Source organism: Microcaecilia unicolor, chromosome 8 (assembly GCF_901765095.1).
Source record: "Microcaecilia unicolor chromosome 8, aMicUni1.1, whole genome shotgun sequence".
NCBI classification, from domain to species: domain Eukaryota; kingdom Metazoa; phylum Chordata; class Amphibia; order Gymnophiona; family Siphonopidae; genus Microcaecilia; species Microcaecilia unicolor.
In genome coordinates, this window is record NC_044038.1 from 86733799 (window position 1) to 86753317 (window position 19519).

The window sequence follows — 19519 nt, forward strand, 5'->3', positions numbered from 1 at the left end:
GCGTCTGCTACTAAAGATAGTCTGGCTGTATATTTGCAGTTGGAAGTAACAGAGAATGTATCCAGGGCTCAGAATTTGAGAATATTACATTTTCCTATTACACATTATTTAGCCCCCTTGAGCTCTTTAAAACGTATTTAAGAGATATTTTGAAGTTTCCTCAGAGACACTGGCTACTGGTAATATTTATTGTTTACCCAGAGGGTCAATGATGATAAATGAAGGAGCTTTGAACTTAACTCTCCAGACAGCCTGGATATTTCTAAATTTCTAGAATCCTCATAAGACAGGTTATTATGATGCTTCCTGATGTGGCTAGACCAACTCAGGGGTCCTTTTACAAAGCAGTGGTAGGGTTAATGCATGGGTAGTGGGCGCCCTGCTGTAGTTTCGAAGTTGGCACGTGCTGTTTCCCATGGTAGAAAATATTTTTCTATTTTCTACCACAGGGGGGCGTTCCTGGTATTAATTGGCAGCGCAGCCACATTGGTGCATGCTGCATGAGTACCATGTAGTATGTGAGCCCTTACCTCTAGGTCAATGGGTGGTGGTAAGAGCTCAGGCAGTAAATAGCCATGTGCTACTTTTAATTTTAGTGCATGGCCATTTACTACCCATTAAAAAGAGTCTTTTCCCCCAGCAGCACTAAAATATGGCCCAGTGTGCACCAAAAACATGTGCCCATACTACCGCAGGCCACTTTTTGTCAATGCCTTAATAAAAGAAACCCCTCATTTAAGAAGAAAAGCCTTTCTATAGTTGGAGTCTAAGGGGCCCTTTTACAAACCTGCATAAAAATGCGGCCTGCGCTATTTTTAGCACATGGATTTTCCACACGCTAAGGCCACTTTTAGCATAGCTGTAAAATGGCCACAATTTCTATTTTCCTATTAATGGCTACATACTAATTTCCCACTTAACGCGTGACCATTAGCACGTGAGCCCTTAGCGATACCTATTTACTAGGTGGTATGAGCTCTCGCGCTAACCCTGTGCTAATTGGGCAGTGTGCAGCAATTTACCTGTGCCACCCAATTAGCGCTGGGCACACCCACTCTCCACCCCCTAACATGTCCCCCTTCTAAAAAATATTTTATTTTATATATTTTAGCATGGGATTGACATGCGCCGATCCCAAAACTACCGTGGAACTCCTGAGCGCATCACACGGTAGTGCCTTCTGCCACTTAGTAAAAGGACCCTTTAGACTTTAGCTGTGTGGACTTCTTTTTTTCTTTAGTCTCTATGTAAATCTCTAACCACAAACAGAAACAATTGCTATATATTTCTGAAACTGACTCATCTTGAGTATTTCTTTTTTTATACACCTGTAATTCAGAGTGAGGTTGTGTAGAATAAAAATTCAGCAGAGGGAATGTTTAATTGGGTTTTGTATTGTGTATTCTGTGCCTGGTTTGTGCCCTGTTTCTTTATTTTTAATTAATTAATTAATTTGGATTCCTGATCTCTGTTTCTGTTTTTGTCTCCCCCTGATGTGTAATATTACCATGCATTTTCCTTCTGTATGTCTTGTAACATATGATTAAAATTCTGAATAAAAAAATATGTAAGGAATTCAACATCACTTGAAGGGTCTGATAGATCAGAAGAAAATCCATAGGGGGTGATTTAGGGAGAAGAAAGAAAAGAATTTCTAAGGTATTTGAAGAGGAGGCTTGAAGTAAACAGACATGGAAATGCCTACTGAGATTCAATCAGCCATTTTCTGCAATACAAAGTATATCAAGATGAAGAGTTGAAAATAAGATCTGCAGCCAGACAGGTTTTCTTATACAAGGAGTGAATATTTATATATCCTATCTACAGAGTCTGGAAGCCAGTACACTGATGTCATGAACTGATAGCTGAACATGTATTAGTAAAGGAGTTAGGCGTGCCTGAGAAAGAGCCTTTTGCACTGCATTTGATCAACCGGAGAAGGCAGGCTTGTGAGGAGAGCAGATTGGGGGAACACGGTCTTAATAGTAACCCCAGGAAATATATACCATAATGAATACCCTCAAACTACTCCTAATAATCTGCTCCCTAACACTGACCCACTTAACACTAACCACCCCACTTGCAGAAAACAACATTATACCCATACTACAAAATCATCATAGATTGATCAAATACATCACACCAGGGCCGCCGAGAGGGGGGAACAGGGGGGACAAAAGTCCCCGGGCCCGGGCCTCCGGGGGGGGGGGCCCGGCGCCGCCGCCGCCACCGCAGTCCGGCCTGCCCTCGCTCCCGGAACTGATTTTAAACGTCGTCGCTCCCGGAACTGATATTAAAGTGCCTCCCTCACCTTTGCAGCAAGCAGCGGCAGGCCACTCCTTCCTTCTGTGTCCCTCCTCACCTGATGTAACGTCCGCGAGGGTGGGGCACGGAAAGAAGGAGAGGTCTGCCGCTGCTTGCTGCGAAGGTGAGGGAGGCGCAAGGTTAGTGCACAGGGCCAAGGGGTGGAGAGAGAGGGCCCGGCCAGGTAGCGGGTGGAGGGGGGGCCCGGCGACCTCGGGTGGAGGGGGGGCCCGGGGGCGGCCTTGTCCCGGGCCCGGCCCAGTCTCTCAGCGGCCCTGCATCACACCTCACCAAACTGTTAACAACCTAAACAAAAGAAGAACATTTAAATGCGAATAACCACAACAGAAGGGAAAGAAGGGCCCAAACAAACTCACCTCAACAAAGAAACGACAACTAACAAAAGTTCACTTAACACCAAGTACAGAAGACCCATTCCAAACAATTCAAGTGGGCTATGTCAATGCCAGATCCGCTATAAATAAAACAGCAATACTAACAGACTGGATCATGTCAGAAAACCTTGACCTACTCTTCCTCACTGAAACTTGGATCCATGACCAAAAGGACCCTATAATCCTAGACCTGTGCGCACCAGGATACAAAATCACACACTGGACCAGAAAAGAAAAGAGAGGGGGAGGCATAGCACTAATCTATCGGTCCCACTTTACTACCGAAACCACCACTGAGTCAGTGGCGTTCCTAGGGGGGCTGACACCTGGGGCGGATCGCAGATGCGCAACCCCCCGGGTGCAGCAATCCCCCGGATGCAGTGCAACCCCCCCCCCCGGCGAAAGGACACCCCTCCGCAAAAGAACCCCCCCCCGGGTGCACGCCGCTGGGGGGGGTGCCATGCGCGCCTGTCCTTCGTTCATTCCATGCTCCCTCTGCCCCGGAACAACCTGTTCCGGGGCAGAGGGAGCATGGAACGAAGGACAGGCGCGCGCAGCACCCCCCAGCGGCATGGACCCGGGGCGGACCGCACCCACCGCCCCAACCCAGGAATGCCACTGCGCCGAGTCCATAACACCTCAACTTGAAATTGCCTCAATCAGAATCCACAACAAAACCCTATACGATCATGTGAATTGTGTCTTGTTTTACAGACCTCTAGGTAATTGGAACGAAGGCCAGACCAACTTCATGGACTTCATTTCAAACATTTGTGTAACCAACTCCAATATACTAGTATTAGGAGACATTAACCTCCACCTAGAAGACCCAAACTCTACCAACGCATGAGAATGCAAGGAATTTCTCCACTCATGGGATCATAAATGGCCACACATGCAAGCAACCCATGTCAAAGGGCACATACTCAACCTCATCTCACACAATCTGTCCACAGACCAGAACCTAATAATAACAGAAACTAAATGGACAGAAACACCATGGACCGACCACTACAAACTAAACCTATCCCTAAAATGGGGGAAAAAGGGTTCACACCGTATACAAAAACACACAACCTACAGCACAAGAGGCCAAATAGACTCGGAAACATTCTGGCAACAGATATACAAAAATGAATGGACAGCACAAACGGACTCCATATACTACATCTCAGAATGGGATAAAAGATGCAGAAGCATACTGGACGAAATAGCACCCTTACGAACAAGCACCTCACGTAGGCATAACTCGATACTGTGGTTCAATGAAGAACTGAAAAAAATAAAAGCACAATCCAGGAAACTCGAACGAGCTTGGAAAAAAATAAAAGAACACACACTCAATGCATGGAAACAAATACAAAGAAAATACAAATACGCAATAAGACAGACCAAAAGGTCATACTATAAAACTAAAATAGGGTCAGATTACAAAGACACGAAGAAATTATACCAACTCGTGAACAAACTACTAGATATCACCTTGGTCACCACAGCCAATACAGACATCCCATCTGCAGACAACCTTGCTAAATACTTCAATGAAAAAATTGCAAACCTATGTAACACGCTACCTCAGTGCAACACCGATATCGAAAATTTCATCACTGGCTTGGACCCAACCCCTGGTGAATACCCAGTGGACCGAACCTGGTCAAACCGCTCTCCTCATCGCGGAAACAGTCACCCAGGTGATTAATAGGTTCTCCAACTCTCACTGTAAATTGGATACCTGCCCCAGCTACCTAATAAAACCACCGCTTCATAGCAGACCTTATATCCCACTTAAACTACATGCTTCAACAAGGTCTCTTCCCTAAGGAAAATGGCAACATCCTACTCACCCCAATACCAAAAGAGCCCAAGAAAAAATCAAACGAAATCACTAACTACCACCCAGTAGCATCAATCCCACTTGTGGTCAAACTGATGGAAAGCATGGTAACCAAACAACTTACTGATTATATAAACAAATTCACAATATTACATGAATCACAATCAGGATTTCACACCCTCCATAGCACTGAAACAGTACTAATTACCCTCCTAGCCAAATTCAAGCAGGAAATAGCAACAGGCAAACGCATACTTCTCCTCCAATTTTACATGTCCAGTGCATTTGACATGGTAAACCATAAAATACTACTAAGACTCCTAGATTACTTCAGGATTGGCAGACACATACTTAGTTGGATCAAGGGTTTCCTAACCACTAGAACATATCAAGTGAAATCAAGCTCAAACATATCACTACCTTGGAAAGTAGAATGCGGAGTACCTCAAGGATCACCACTATCACCGATCCTTTTCAACCTAATGATGACCCCACTAGCCAAATCCTTATCCAACCAAGGCCTTACCCTTTCATCGATGCAGACATATACATTCCTTACAATGTGATCTGACAGAAATCACCAACGAAATCAGCTCAGCTTGGATATCATGGACTCATGGGCAAACGCATTTCACTAAAACTCAAACACAGAAAAAACACACTGTCCTCATTCTCTCATCCCAATACAATACAACAAACCCACAAACAATAATTACTCCAGATTATACCCTCCATATCTCAGACAGCCTGAAATTCTCGGTGTTACAATCGACCTGTAACCTCACACTAGAGAACCAAGTGAAATCTACAAGAAGAAATGTTCCATTCAATGTGAAACTCAAACGAGTGAAAACCATTCTTCCCGAGGGAAACATTTCACACTTGATACAATCAATGGTACAAAAGCCATGTAGACTACTGCAAGGGAATTGATGTGGGATGCAAGAACAATTATAAAAGAACTTCAGACGCTCAAACAAAACGGCAGCCAGGCTTATATTTGGAAAAACATGATTCAAAGCACCAAACCCCACCTAGAAAACTGCACTGGCTCCCAATCAAAGAACGTATTGCTTTCAAAATCTGTAACCCTGGTTCATAAAATTATCTACGGCGAAGCCCAGGGATACATACAGACCTCATAGACCTACCAACCAGAAACACAACAGGATCAGCATGAACATACCTAAATCTCCACTACCCCAGCTGCAAAGGACTCAAATATAAATCAACCTATGCATCCAGCTTTTCCTACATAAGCACACAACTATGGAATGCGTTACCAAAAGCCGTGAAAACAAATTATGATCACCTAAACTTCCGGAAATCATTAAAAACTAACCTGTTCAAAAAGGCATACCCTACAGACCCAACTTAAATGCCTGTACCCTGCAACACAATGAAACCAAGCTTGTAATGGACATATAATACTCTTCCTCTCTACAATTCTCTTCCTCTCTACGATTCCCTAATGTGTCTGTACAACATGAACCTTATTCTACCACAACATTACTGTATTTGTTCATACCGGAATTGGCAAACGCCCTTACTGTACTATGTAAGCCACATTGAGCCTGCAAATAGGTGGGAAAAGTGGGATACAATGTAACAAATAAAAAAAAATATGTCACCTGTCTAGAATTGGTTGAGCACAAAGGACACAAGGGGCGGCAATCCCAGTGAAGAGAGATGCCAAAGGAGAAAGATATCAGTGAGATAGGATAATCCTGAAGACCTGGAGGAGTAAATAAAGTGGTAAGGAGTAGCAGAGCAAGATTGGATCTTAGGAAATCATATATTTGTGAGTCCCCCTCCAACGCCCCCTCTCCCAATGTACTTTTTTTCTTACTACTACTCCACTCCCACCACATTTCACCTCTTTGGAAGAAGCAGGGAAAAGTGCTGTGGGCATGGTGGCAGTAAGTTTGTGAGTGAGCATGGGGACTAGGCAAGGACATATTTTAAACAGAATGACTCAGTGATTAGAGCTGGAGAATTACAAAGTTATCGAGTTCCAGGAGGAAAATTCAGGCCAGCACTGGATTCCTGACAACCCTCTCTGGTACATTATTGGACCTGAAGCGCTGATTTCAATGAGTACTATCAGGGACTACAAATAACATATTGAACTGGGATGTATATTCTGAAACAGAATTGGCCAAAAAGTCTTCCTCCTGGAATTAAGGAATTTGGCAGCTCTACAGCAGTGGGCTGAGAAACAGGGAAGCCAGGCAAGTCATTTTCATCTTCCATTGCCTCTTGCATAAACTAGAAATGCCAAGGGTAGACTGCCTGAAAAAGTGAGATTTATAGGTGACGTGTCTCAGGTATAATTTACAAAATTTTACATGTGAAACTGAAAAACTTTCATAAATGGAAGAAGAAAAATAAATCGGCCAATGTTCAGTGCTATTTAACCAGTCAGGAATGGCTCCTGGCTGGTTAAATAGCACATAGCCAGCTAAGCGCTAATATTCAGTTCAAGATAGCTGGTTATCTCCATTGAATATTAGCGTTTAATGCATAGTGACTAACCAGCTATATTGTATGACATAACTGGCTAGCCACGAATATTCAGCGCTTCGCCAGTTACGTTTAGTGGCCAAATCGGACCGCCTAAATAGCAGTCCTATTTTTAGCAGCTATAAATTTAACTGTTGAGCACTAAATATAAACTTGATCGGTTAAGTTTAAGCGGGCCACAAAAAACTGGATATTTATTTATTTATTATTATTATTATTATTATTATTATTTTTATTTGTCACATTTGTATCCCACATTTTCCCACCTCTTTGCAGGCTCAATGTGGCTTACATAGTACCATAAACGGCATTAACTGATTCCGGTGTGAACAAATACAAGGTGTGAACAATATCAAGGTGATATTATAGTAGAATGAGGTACATGTATGGTAAAGACAATTGGGGAGATCTTAGAGAGGGAGAGGAAGAGTTAGGATATGTCCATTATGGTCTTTGGTTGTGTTGTGTGACAAGAAAGAGGATCTAGGGCCTTGCTGTCACACCAGATGGCAAACCTCCTCCATTTAAAAGAGTAACACCTCTTTGTAGAATCTTTCCTGGAAGCAAGCAAGACTCGGGTGACACCCTCTGAAAGACCCAAGGAGGCAAATTCTAAGCTCTCAACATCTAGGCCGTGAGAGTCAGAGACTGGAGTTTGGGTATGTAGAAGCGACCCCTCGTTCTGAGTGATGAGGGTTGCAAAACACTCCAATCTTCACGGTTCTTGGAGGACAACTCCAGAAGAAGAGGGTCCACTGGAAACAGCCCAGCATTGAATATCCAGGCTCAGTGCCCGATCGCAGCATATAGCTGGCCTGCCTCCTGCGGGGTGAATATTGGCCGGAAAATGTTTAGCTTTCCTTGGTGCTTCCGAAGGGATACAGACAGAGTGAATTCAATATTAGCCCAGTTTTCAAAGGCATTTGTCCGTGAATCATAATAGCTGGGTAAATTTCCCAAACTGAAAACTTCCCTTCACTTAGTATGCACATAGTTATATTAGTACCAGTGGACTTCTCAAGCTTAAATTTTCAAAAACAAGCTCTATTTATATGAGACTGTCCCCACCAGAGACACGGAAACACATACACGCATGCATTCTCTCAAGCAGTGCCCCAAGTAACAACGAACAATGACAGATCACCGCCCTGGACACCGGAATGTGGAGTTCCTCAGGGATACCCCCTCTCACCAACTATTTTCAACCTGATGATGATACCACTAGCCAAACTACTAGCCAATCAGAACCTTAACCCCTACATATATGCGGACGATGTTACGATCCACATCCCGTTCAAAAGTAACCTAAACGAAATAACCAACGAGATCAATCAGAGCCTCCAAATCATGCACTCTTGGGCGGACTCATTCAAGTTAAAACTGAACGTGGAAAAAACTCAATGTCTGGTTCTCACTTCCCAATACAACACAAACAACTACCCTATCATACCCACACCTTACTGCACACTCCCCATCTCAGAAAATCTGAAAATTCTGGGAGTCACTATTGATCGAAACCTCACACTTGATACCCACGTGAAGAACACAATGAAAAAAATGTTCTACTCGATGTGGAAACTCAAAAGAATAAAACCTTTTTTCCCTAGATACGTCTTCCGCACCCTAGTACAGTCATTAGTGATAAGTCACCTGGACTATTGCAACGCTTTGTACGTAGGATGCAAAGAACAGACCATTAAAAAACTCCAAACAGCCCAGAACACCGCAGCACGTCTCATTTTTGGAAAAACCAAATACGAAAGCGCAAAGCACCTAAGAGAGAAACTGCACTGGCTCCCACTCAAGGAACGAATTGAGTTCAAGATCTGCACGACCGTATACAAAATCATTCACACAGAGGCCCCACTCTACATGCTGAACCTAATAGACTTACCACCCAGAAATGCCAGAAGATCAGCCCGCAAGTTCCTCAATTTGAACTTCCCCAGCTGTAAAGGAATTAAATATAAACAGGCATACGCTACTACCTTTGCGTACAAAAGCACACAGTTATGGAACGCACTGCCCATGACCCTGAAAACCACGGACAACTTAACCAGCTTTCGGAAATCTTTGAAGACATTTCTCTTCAACAAGGCCTACAAAAATAATCCTTGATCAAACAAACTATTCCGTATACCACCCAAACGCTTTAAAACACCTCTAACACGACCTTACCTAATACCTTCTAACTAATTCCTCTTCTACCTCCAGTTTATTACCGACTGTTTCTAAGATTATGTAATGACTATACCATATTAACACCCTGTAAGCCACATTGAGCCTGCAAAAAGGTGGGATAATGTGGGGTACAAATGCAATAAATAAATATAATAAATAAATATCCCAGATCACGTTTCCCACATTCAGCAGGAGACTTCCATTTTGGCGGATCGTCTCCAGCACTCTCACCACAGTAGGAAATTCTCCCACTTAGCCACTACCACTGCTGTTGCCGCTGCCACTTCTCCCAAATGAGCAGCAGTGGTGGCAACAGGGGTGTAGCCAGACTTTGGCGGGAGGGGGCACATTTTAGCCCCCCCCGGCACCACCGACCCCCCCCCCCCCCTGCCATTGCTGGCTGACCCCCCTGCCGCTGCCACCGCCGCCACCAACTTTGCCCCCCCTGCCGACGACCCTCTCGACCCCCCTCCCACCGCCAACCCTCCCCCGCCGCCGCTGTCGTCGCCTACCTTTGCTGGCGAGGGACCTCAATCCCCACCAGCCAAGGTTGTCTTGCTTCTCACACAAGGTTTCATTCTGTTTCTGACGTCCTGCACTTTGTACATGCAGGATGTCTGACTCACTGAAACAGAACGAAGCCTTGATCTGCAAGGCTTCGTTCTGTTTCTGTGAGTCTGACGTCCTGCACGTACAACGTGCAGGACGTCAGAAACAGAACGAAGCCTTCCGCGGGAAGCAAGAGGACCTCGGCTGGTGGAGGTTGGGGTCCCCTGCCAGCAAAGGTAGCCCATGGCGATGGCAGGGGAGGGTTGGCAGTGGGAGGGGGGGTCGAGAGGGTCGTTGGCAGGGGGTCTAGGAACAAATCTATGGGGGCCCAGGCCCCCGTGGCCCCATGTAGCTACGCCCCTGGGTGGCAAAACAACAAGAAGCAAGTGTAGGGCCGCAGTCTTCAGGCTTGCGCTGTCGGTTCTGTTGGCTTTGCCAGTCCTCTGCCCCCTCTGATGTCAACTTCCTGTTTGGGGCAGGGGACCAGTAGAGAGAACAGAACATGCCTGAAGACTGTGGCCCTGTGTCTGCTTCTTATTGTTTTTGCCAACGCTGCTGCTCATTGGGAGAAGCAGCATCACAGGAAACAAAAAATATGGGATGGAAGGGAGAGGAGAGAGAGTGAGAGGCAGGAGGTGCTGAATGGAAGGGGGGAGGAGAAATGGTGGATAGAAGAGGAGAAATGATGGACAGAAGAGGGGTAGAGAAAAGGAAGATGAGTGGAAAGATGAGGAGAGAAAGAGGGGACACATAGGAGAGAAAAAGGCTGGAGATAGAGAAGATACTGGATAGAAGGATGGAGAGAGAGGGGGACACTGGATAGAAGAGGGAGAGAAAGAGGGTTGCTGTTGGGTGGATGGATGGAGAGAGAAAGAAGGAAGATGCTGTAAGGATGGGGGGAGAAAGAGAAGAGACAATGAATGGAAGAAAGGGGAGAAAGAAGGGAAATGCTAGAAGGATGGGGACAAAAAGAGGGGAGACACTGGATGGAAAGAGGGAGAAAAAGAGGGGAGATGCTGGAAGGATGGGGACAAAAAAAGACGGGAGATGATGGATAGAAGGGTAGGCAGAGAAAGAGAGGAGATGCTAGATGGAAGGGTGGGGAGAGACAGTTGGATAATTTAGACTCCTGTGTCCTCAGCACATCTCATATGGTTTCCCTAAATGTTTGGGCCCTAGGCATAAGCCTAGTTTGCCTATGCCAAGGGTGGGCAACCTTTATATAGAGAGGGCTGCATGAATGTCAGTATTATCCCTTTTGGGCTGTGACATTACATATTGTCGGAACCAGAAATGCACAGAGCTCCATAGATCTTCTGTGATAACTAAAACACTAACTAAAAATTTTACTAAGAATGATGGAAATAATTTGCTAGAGTGACAATTCAATATTTGCAAAATACAGCATTTAAAAATCATGAAAATTCTGGTTAATGGCATTTTCTGTCTATACCCCCACAGTCTCGCAAGGCACTGTTCCCTCTAAACTTTTAATTTATTCTTTATTAATTTCTTAACATTTACAAGACAAACTTATAAATTGCAACATAAGCCATGAATTACATAGATCGAATTTTGAGTTATATAATTGAAATTTGTCAAAATTATTGGTATATAGTCTATGCATTCTAACAAATAAAACTTTTTATAAGAAATTCTTTAAAGATCTTCCTTAGACCACCATTATTTGTAAGGGGGTGGATAAAGTAGATGAGAAGATCAAATCAGGTATTTCAAAAGAGAAAAGGCATAATGGCCTGGCCCTAAACCCAGAATTACACAACCATATCTTAATTACTTACACCAACTATCTAGACAGCTTTTTACTTTCTATAAACATTTTAAGTTGTTCTGGCTCATAAAAACATATTTATTTCCCAAATATTTTATACAACATTTACAGGGATATGCCAACAGAAAATTAGCTCCATTGATTTAACTTCTCTATAAGCAAGGAAAAGTTTTCTACGGTCCTGTGTACTTTCTTGCCACATCCAGAAATATCATATCTTTTGACCACAAAATAGTTTTTGAGATTTTTTAAAATAAAGTTTCAACAACGCATTTAATCATGCTCAAAAAACAAAAGATATCAAAAGGGTCCTTCGATTTAAAACTTCCGACATGGATTCCTCCAACAAAGCCGATATGTCCTGCTGAAGATTCAGTTTCTAGAGGTTGAGCATTCTCTATTGGATTCACCTTGGATTGTTTAATTTCAGGTAGGTAATATATTTTATTAATCGGTGGAATAGCTGATTGCGGATATGCCAAACTTCAAGCAGGTATTTTTTAAGAAATCCATCGGTGAAATTCCAATAGTAATCGGAAAGTTTAATATCCTCAAGTTTAAACGTCTATTATAGTTCTCTATTTGTTCCAACTTGAAGCCATCTTTATTTTATCAATTATCAATGCTTCTGTAACCTTTTAAGAGAGGTAATTCTGTTTGCGTCTGTACACTTTGGGCTAACGATTCTTGTTAGCAGACTCAAGAGCTAAGGTTAAAGAATCTATTTTGTTAACCATCGACGCTGTATCTTGAGCTGTTTTAGTGACAGTCTTAGTTAAGTTCTGAATAGCTGCCCAGATAGCTTGCAAAGTTACCGCTTGGGAGCAGCGAGCTCCAAGGTCATCTCCTCTGCTTCCTGGGGCACGGCACCGCAGTCTGAGGCCCTCCGGTCACCGCCTTCCGATCCCGTTGAGTCCTCATCGCCGGCCCGAAGATTTGCAGGGCAAAGCGGTGGATTAAGTTCCGGTGGGGACAAAGATGTTTCAGCCCCTAGTGGAGCCGCCGCTCCTCCGGTCGTTCCAATCGCAGGGTCCATCTCACCGGTTCCAGCTGGGGTGCTCGAAAGGAATCACAGGAGAGTTTGTTGAATAGGGGTAGGAACAAGGGCTGGCCACGGTAAGCCCTTTACCGTCCCCTTTCTCTTGGTATGCGGCATTAGGAAAAATTCTCGACGTGAAAGTCTAAGAGAACAGCAAACTCGACCCGCAACGCCTCAAGCACGAGCCGCCATCTTGACTCCACCCCCGGGGCAATGAGTTCCCTCTAAACTGAGCAGGAGTCCTCCACCTGCAGCCCTGCCAGCAGTGGGTGTTGTTTCACTATCATATTTTCAATAGTGAGGAGCAGGCAAGCTCTGCAAGACTCCAAGGAACCTGCCTGTCTCTAGTGACTGAAAACACAATATTGAAGCACCACCTCTCACTGGTAGCAATGGACTCCCGCTCAGCTTAAAGGGAACAGTTCTCAAAAGTAACATAAAATTCATTTGGGGGGGGCCACATTCAGCCTGCAGGTTGCCCACTTCTGGCCTATGCCTTAATTGGCTGAGTAGAATCAATAATTAAAAGAGTGAAACACACTTAGGAGACACACAAGAAGCACACTAGGGAACATGACATTCTCCTTAGCGTGCCAAGGTACACACCAACAGCATGCACCACAGGTAAGATGTCGTGGAAGGGCATTTTCGAAAGAAACATCCAAGTTGGGATTTGGACGTCTTTGTAAAACGTCCAAATCCGGGGGCGGGGAGAAAATCGTATTTTCGTAAAAAAGATGGACGTCCATCTTTCGTTTTGAAAAATACTATGGACGTCCTTGGATTTGGACGTCCCTAGACATGCACGTCTTTTACTTTCGGCGATTTTTGAAACCAATGATGTCCATGTCAAAAATGTCCAAACACAAGCCATTTGGACATGGGAGGAGCCAGCATTTGTAGTGCACTGGTCCCCCTGACATGTCAGGACACCAACCGGGCACCCTAGGGGGCACTGCAGTGGACTTCATAAAATGCTCCCAGGTATACAGCTTCCTTACCTTGTGTGCTGAGCCCCCCAAAACCCACTACCCCCAACTGTACACCACTATCATAGCCCCTTACAGGTGAAGGGGGCACCTATATGTAGGTACAGTGGGTTTCTGGTGGGTTTTGGAGGGCTCACAGTTTCCTCCACAAGTGTAACAGGTAGTGGAGGGATGAACCTGGGTTCACCTGTCTGAATTGCACTAATACTCCAGGGACCTGCATACTGCTGTCATGGACCTGAGTATGACATCTGAGGCTGGCATAGAGGCTGGCAAGATGTTCTTTGAGGGTGGGAGGGAGTTAGTGACCACTGGGGGAGTAACAGGAGGGCATCCCCGATTTCCTCCGGTGACATCTGGTCATTTTGGGCACCTTTTTGTGCCTTATTCGTTATAAAAATACATCCGGGTAAAAACGTCCATGTTACATCTCTGCTTTTTTCAATTATGGCTCAGAGATGTCCAAGTCTTAGGCATGCCCAAGTCCCACCTTCACCACATCTCCGATACGCCCCCTTGAGATTTGGACGTCCTTGCGACGGACTGCAGTTGGAGACGTCCAAAATCGGGTTTTGATTATACCGATTTAGACATCTCTGGGAGATGGACATCCATGTTCCGATTTATGTCGAAAGATGGACATCCATCTCTTTTGAAAATGAGCCTGATAGTAACATAGTAACATAATAAATGACGACAGATAAAGAACTGGACAGTCCATCCAGTCTGCCCAACAAGTTAAACTCATTTTACATGGTATGTGATACTTTATATGTATACCCAAGTTTGATTTGTCCCTGCCTTTCTCAGGGCACAGACAGTAAAAGTCTGCCCAGCACTGTTCCTGTACTAAAAGTTCTGAAGCTAACGTTGAAGCCCCTTAAAATTTACACTCCAGCCCATCCATATCTATTCAGCCACAATCAGAACTAAATGTCAGAACTAAATGTCTGTCCTTGATTAAGTCACCTTATATAGGTGTTCTTAAACAAGCAAAAAATCCCACTGAGCAACCATATGTTCAATACAATGATACAAAAAATATATATAACTGTAAATAATCTTGCAATCAATTTTTATAGCGTGCACTCTTCCACTTTAAAGGACCATCACAATGCAATGTGCCAGTCCCCCATAGCGGAACGTCAATGCCTGCATGTGATATCACATTGCATGCTTTGAGAAAGAAGTATGAGAAACATGGTCCATGCCGGGACCCAAGGCACCAATTAAGATAAGTGAAAAATGCACAGTCACCCTGGAAAATTGCACTGGGATAAGCATACATTGTTGCAACATGATAAAATTTTTTAAAGACTGTGCTATGATTGTGGTCTGAGATGGTTCTTTAAAGTGGATGAGCACACGCTATCAAAATTGATTGCAAGATTATTTAGAGTTATATATATTTTTGTATCATTGTTGTGAACAAATGGTTGCTCTGTGGGAATTTTTTTTGTATGTTTGTTTAAGAAGACCTTCTTTCCAGAGTAAATTAGTGATTTTTTTTTGTGTGTGTGTGGGGGGGGGGGGGGGGGGGGGGGGGGGTTTGCTTTATATAGGTGGGAAGAAGGCAGAGCCAAAATAGCAGGAGGGCACAAGGCAATGCACAGAAATCTGGAAAATGACATATAATAATAGTATTATAATAACATCAATATATAGCAAAGAGAGTGCACCTCAAGTAAGACATCAGAACTAAATGTCTGTGCTTAATGATGTCATGTGCTGCATACCCCCAGGAATAAGCAGTCTATCTTAATGTAACTAGCCTTAATGTAAATCCAGTGACCAGCATTGAATATCCGGTTTATTTTTGGCCAGTTTCAACTTAACCGGCCAAGTCAATATTCACAACTGGCTGGTAAGTTGAAACCGGTCAAAGATAGGCCTGCTATTTTGGTGAACCAATTTGGCCACCAAACCTAGCCGGCAATGCGCTGAATATTAGCGGATAGGAGTTATATTGCATGATATAGCCAGTTATGCTCTAAGCGCTGACCCTGAAAATTCAGTGGGAAATAAGCAGCTATTTCCCACAGAATATTCACAGATAGCTGGTTAAGCCAGCTAGGAGTTGTTCCTGGCCAGTTAAATAGTGCTGAATATTGGGTGGAGTGTATCAGAGTAGTGCTCTTTTCATACATCTGCATACAACTTCACATATTTCAAGAGCAGTCAGAACAGACAGCTTCCTTCTAGCTTTAAGCTTAATCACTCATGGCAGCAATCCTCAGCTTATTGCTAAATGTCACCTTTCCTGTCAGTGCCTGAGCAGTAATAGGAAGGGTGACATTGAATAAAAATTTGTTGGCAGCACTCCGACCCAGCGTTCTGCATAGCCCCTATCTCTAGTAGTCTACCGACTTCCCTTGCTCCCTTTCCCTTTCTTGACCAAACCAGATCTTCTCCCCCCCCATCCCCCCAAAGCAAAGCACAAAATACCTGTTGCTCTACTGGGCTTCCTCATCACCAATTCAAACCGCCTCCTCAAACATCAACGCATCAAAATCCCTCGTGGTCTATTGCGACCCCATCCTGACCTGCCCACAACCAATTGCTTCCTAGTGTCTAGTGGCATCTCCTAATCCAAGATCCCTTTTCAAGCCCCCCCCCCCCCCCCACCCAGACATTCCCGTACTTGAAGGCAAACTAGAACTGCCTGGTGCATTCCAGGATGCATTGGGTGGGGCAGAGCACAGCCACTTTGACGATGATGGCACTAGAGGCAAGAACAAATGGGTATCACTCTTGCCTTCAGGTGCAGGAAGGTCTGGAGGGAATGAAAAGGGGAAAGGGGTCAGGGGGTTAGGGGGTGTCACTAGATACCAAAAAGGATTCTTTTACAGTCAGTGTGGATGGTTGGGTTGGGGGAAGGGAGGGGGCCCACTAAACCACCAAGGATTTTTATGCTGATGTTGGAGGTTGGAGGTGGGGGGGCCCACTAGATTACATAACAACCTGATTGCTGAAGTTGAAGTAAGATGTAACACAATATTTTTCAGAGAGGAAAATAAGACCTCAGAAACCGACATGGGAGATTTATTCATACTCGGTTCATTTTTCTTATATTGGCCTTTAAAAAGTCCTCATTTTTTAAATAATGTGTTGCTAGTGCAAAAAGTGCTTATTAAAAAAATAATTTGTAATTGTATTTTGTTGAGATTTTTAATTGTGTTTAAATTTTCACACATTTTATCCTCTTTCAATAAACACACTGATAACTGAAAACACCAACTTCCACAGACTAAGAGCAGACAGAGTACATATCTGAAATGACCCAACTGGGGTCACTCTTTCTCCATAACTGCTGGCTTCCTCAGGGTTTTTTAATAACACTTTCCAACTAGTTGCTCTTCTTTCTGCAACAAAAAATGGCAAGTCAGCTAAGGTAATCAATTAAAAACATAATTTAACTGCTTCAACTTACTAGTAGTGAATACTGCTTACAGCACTGCTCTTAACGTTCTCTTAACAAAATGATGTATGTCTCTGAAGACTCCAGTAACAGCTGATATAGGGGCCCTTTTACTAAGCCATATAGGTGCCTATGCACGCCCAACGCGTGCCAATTCGGAGTTACTGCCTGGCTACTGTGTGACCCATATGGTAATTTCATTTTTTCGCCCGCCCGCCACACACCAGAAAATATATTTTATTTTCTGACGAATGGCGAAAATCAAGGAGTAACTCCAACTTGATTCACATAGGAGATTACCGTACGGTTAACTTGAGAGACCTTACTGCTAAGTCAATGGCTGGCAGTAAGGTCTCATACCCAAAATGGACACACGGCAACTTTTATTTTGCCGCACATCAATTTTTGGGAAAAATATAAAAAAGGCATTTTTTGCAGGTGTGCTGAAAAATGGATCTGCGTGAACTCAAAATCCGTGCCTACACTATCACAGGCCATTTTTCAGCACACCTTAGTAAAAGGACCCCAGAAACTCTCTAAACTTCATGGACCTGGCTGCAGGGAAAATACAAGTGGTGGCAGACTGTAAATTAACAGGTTTCACTACCACACCAAGCCCCATTCCAGATTGAAGTCAGCCCTGTAGGCAGCTAGAAGAGATCTCCTGAGGAATTATAATAAAATCTATTGGAATGAAGGAAACCAGGGCTGGCCTAGCCTGTCCTTCTTGACATGGAACTGCATAGTCACCTTGAGGTTGATATTCAGGAGACTTATGTAAGGAAAATGGGTTTTTACCAGAATAACCTCCCTGTTTACAAGGCCCCGCTAGCGGTTGCCGTGCACGAATGCCAACACAGCCCATTCACAAAAGGAGGCAGGGTTAGAGGTGTGATGAGGTTAGGCAGATAATTTAGCAGGGTAGTGCCATCCTGGGCTCTGTGTGATAAGTCAATCTGCATGAATAGTATGAATAAATCTGCACAGACAAGTTTTGTCTGGATATACAGCTGCAATTTCTATCTAAACAACTAAGGCTGAATAGCTAGACAAAATTAAAAAGAAAAACTTGTCTAGTCAACTTTGTCCAGTAACTGCTAGCTGAATATCTGTTTTTCTATGTTTGAATGAAAGGCATTTTATCAATGCAAATGAGCAATGATAAGAATTATACTTGTTTTCTACACAGGAAGGGGGAAGTGAAACTTTGATAGAATGGAGTGTTCTGTTGCCTTATGTACACATGTTGTAATTAATACTAAACAAATGTTATTGGCAAAGAGGAACCTGTCCATATTTACACGAGCAGAGCAAGGGCAGGCAGTAGCAGTCTCCTTCTTGTCTAATTGGCTGCTTATATTGAAAGCCTTGGAGAGAAGTCAGGGGCTGACCCCGTGAGCAGGTTGGCCACTCTCCAGGATGGTGGTGTTGTATACAGTGTTGTAAATAGCATGCAAATTATCACTGTGTTAAAAAGTGTGCATGGTAAGAAAAAAAACCAGTGCACACTATTGTGGTAATACCAGTTATTTGCTGCAAATGTCTCCATGCTCACCCTGAGTGCAATTTATTGCATCAGCTCCTAAGTTTGTATCTGAGGCACACATAACAATACCAACACCAGTGCAGGCGTTGTTACCTGCTATATCCACAATAAGAGTTCGATGTGGCTTGCAAATTCAGAACGCATCTAAATATCCATACAGAATTTTAAACTGGTAAAGTGGAAGGAGACAGAGGGTAGAGTAAGAAGAGCTTGCTCTGAGGAAAAGAATGTTATCAGTGGTGTACCATAGGGATCAGTCCTTGGGCCAGCTCTTTTTAACATCTTTGAGACTGATATTGCAGAAGGACTGTCTGGTAAAGTTTGTCTCCCTGTGGATGATATCAAACTCTGTAATAGGGTTGACACCCCGGAAGGCATGGATAGCATGCAGAGAGGGATCTGGTAAAACTGGAAGAGTGGTCCATTGATTGGCAACTCAGATTTAATGCTAAAAAATACAGGGTTATACACTTAGGTTACAAAAATCCAAGGGAACGGTATAGTATAGGGAGTGAAGTGCTTCTGTGTGCCAAAGAAGAGCAAGACTTGTGGGTGATTGTGTTAGATGATCTCAAGGTAACCAAACAGGTAGAAAAGGCAATGATCAAAGCCAGAAAGATGCTCATGTGCACAGGGAGAGGAATGGTCAGCAGAAGAAAAGAGATAATAGTGCTTTTGTATAAGTCTCTGGTGAGGTCCCATTTAGAATACTGTGTGCAATTCTGGAGACCGCCTCTATGAAAAGGTATAAACAGGATGGAGTCGTTCAGAGGGCAGCTACTAAATTGTTCAGTAATCTCTTTGCAAACTTATGGGGGCAGACTTAAGGCAGTCAATATGTATACATTAGAGGGAATACGATAGAGATGTTTAAATACTTCTGAGACATTAATGTACAGGAGGTGAGCCCCTTTCAAATGAAGGAAAACTCTGGAATGAGAGGGTATAG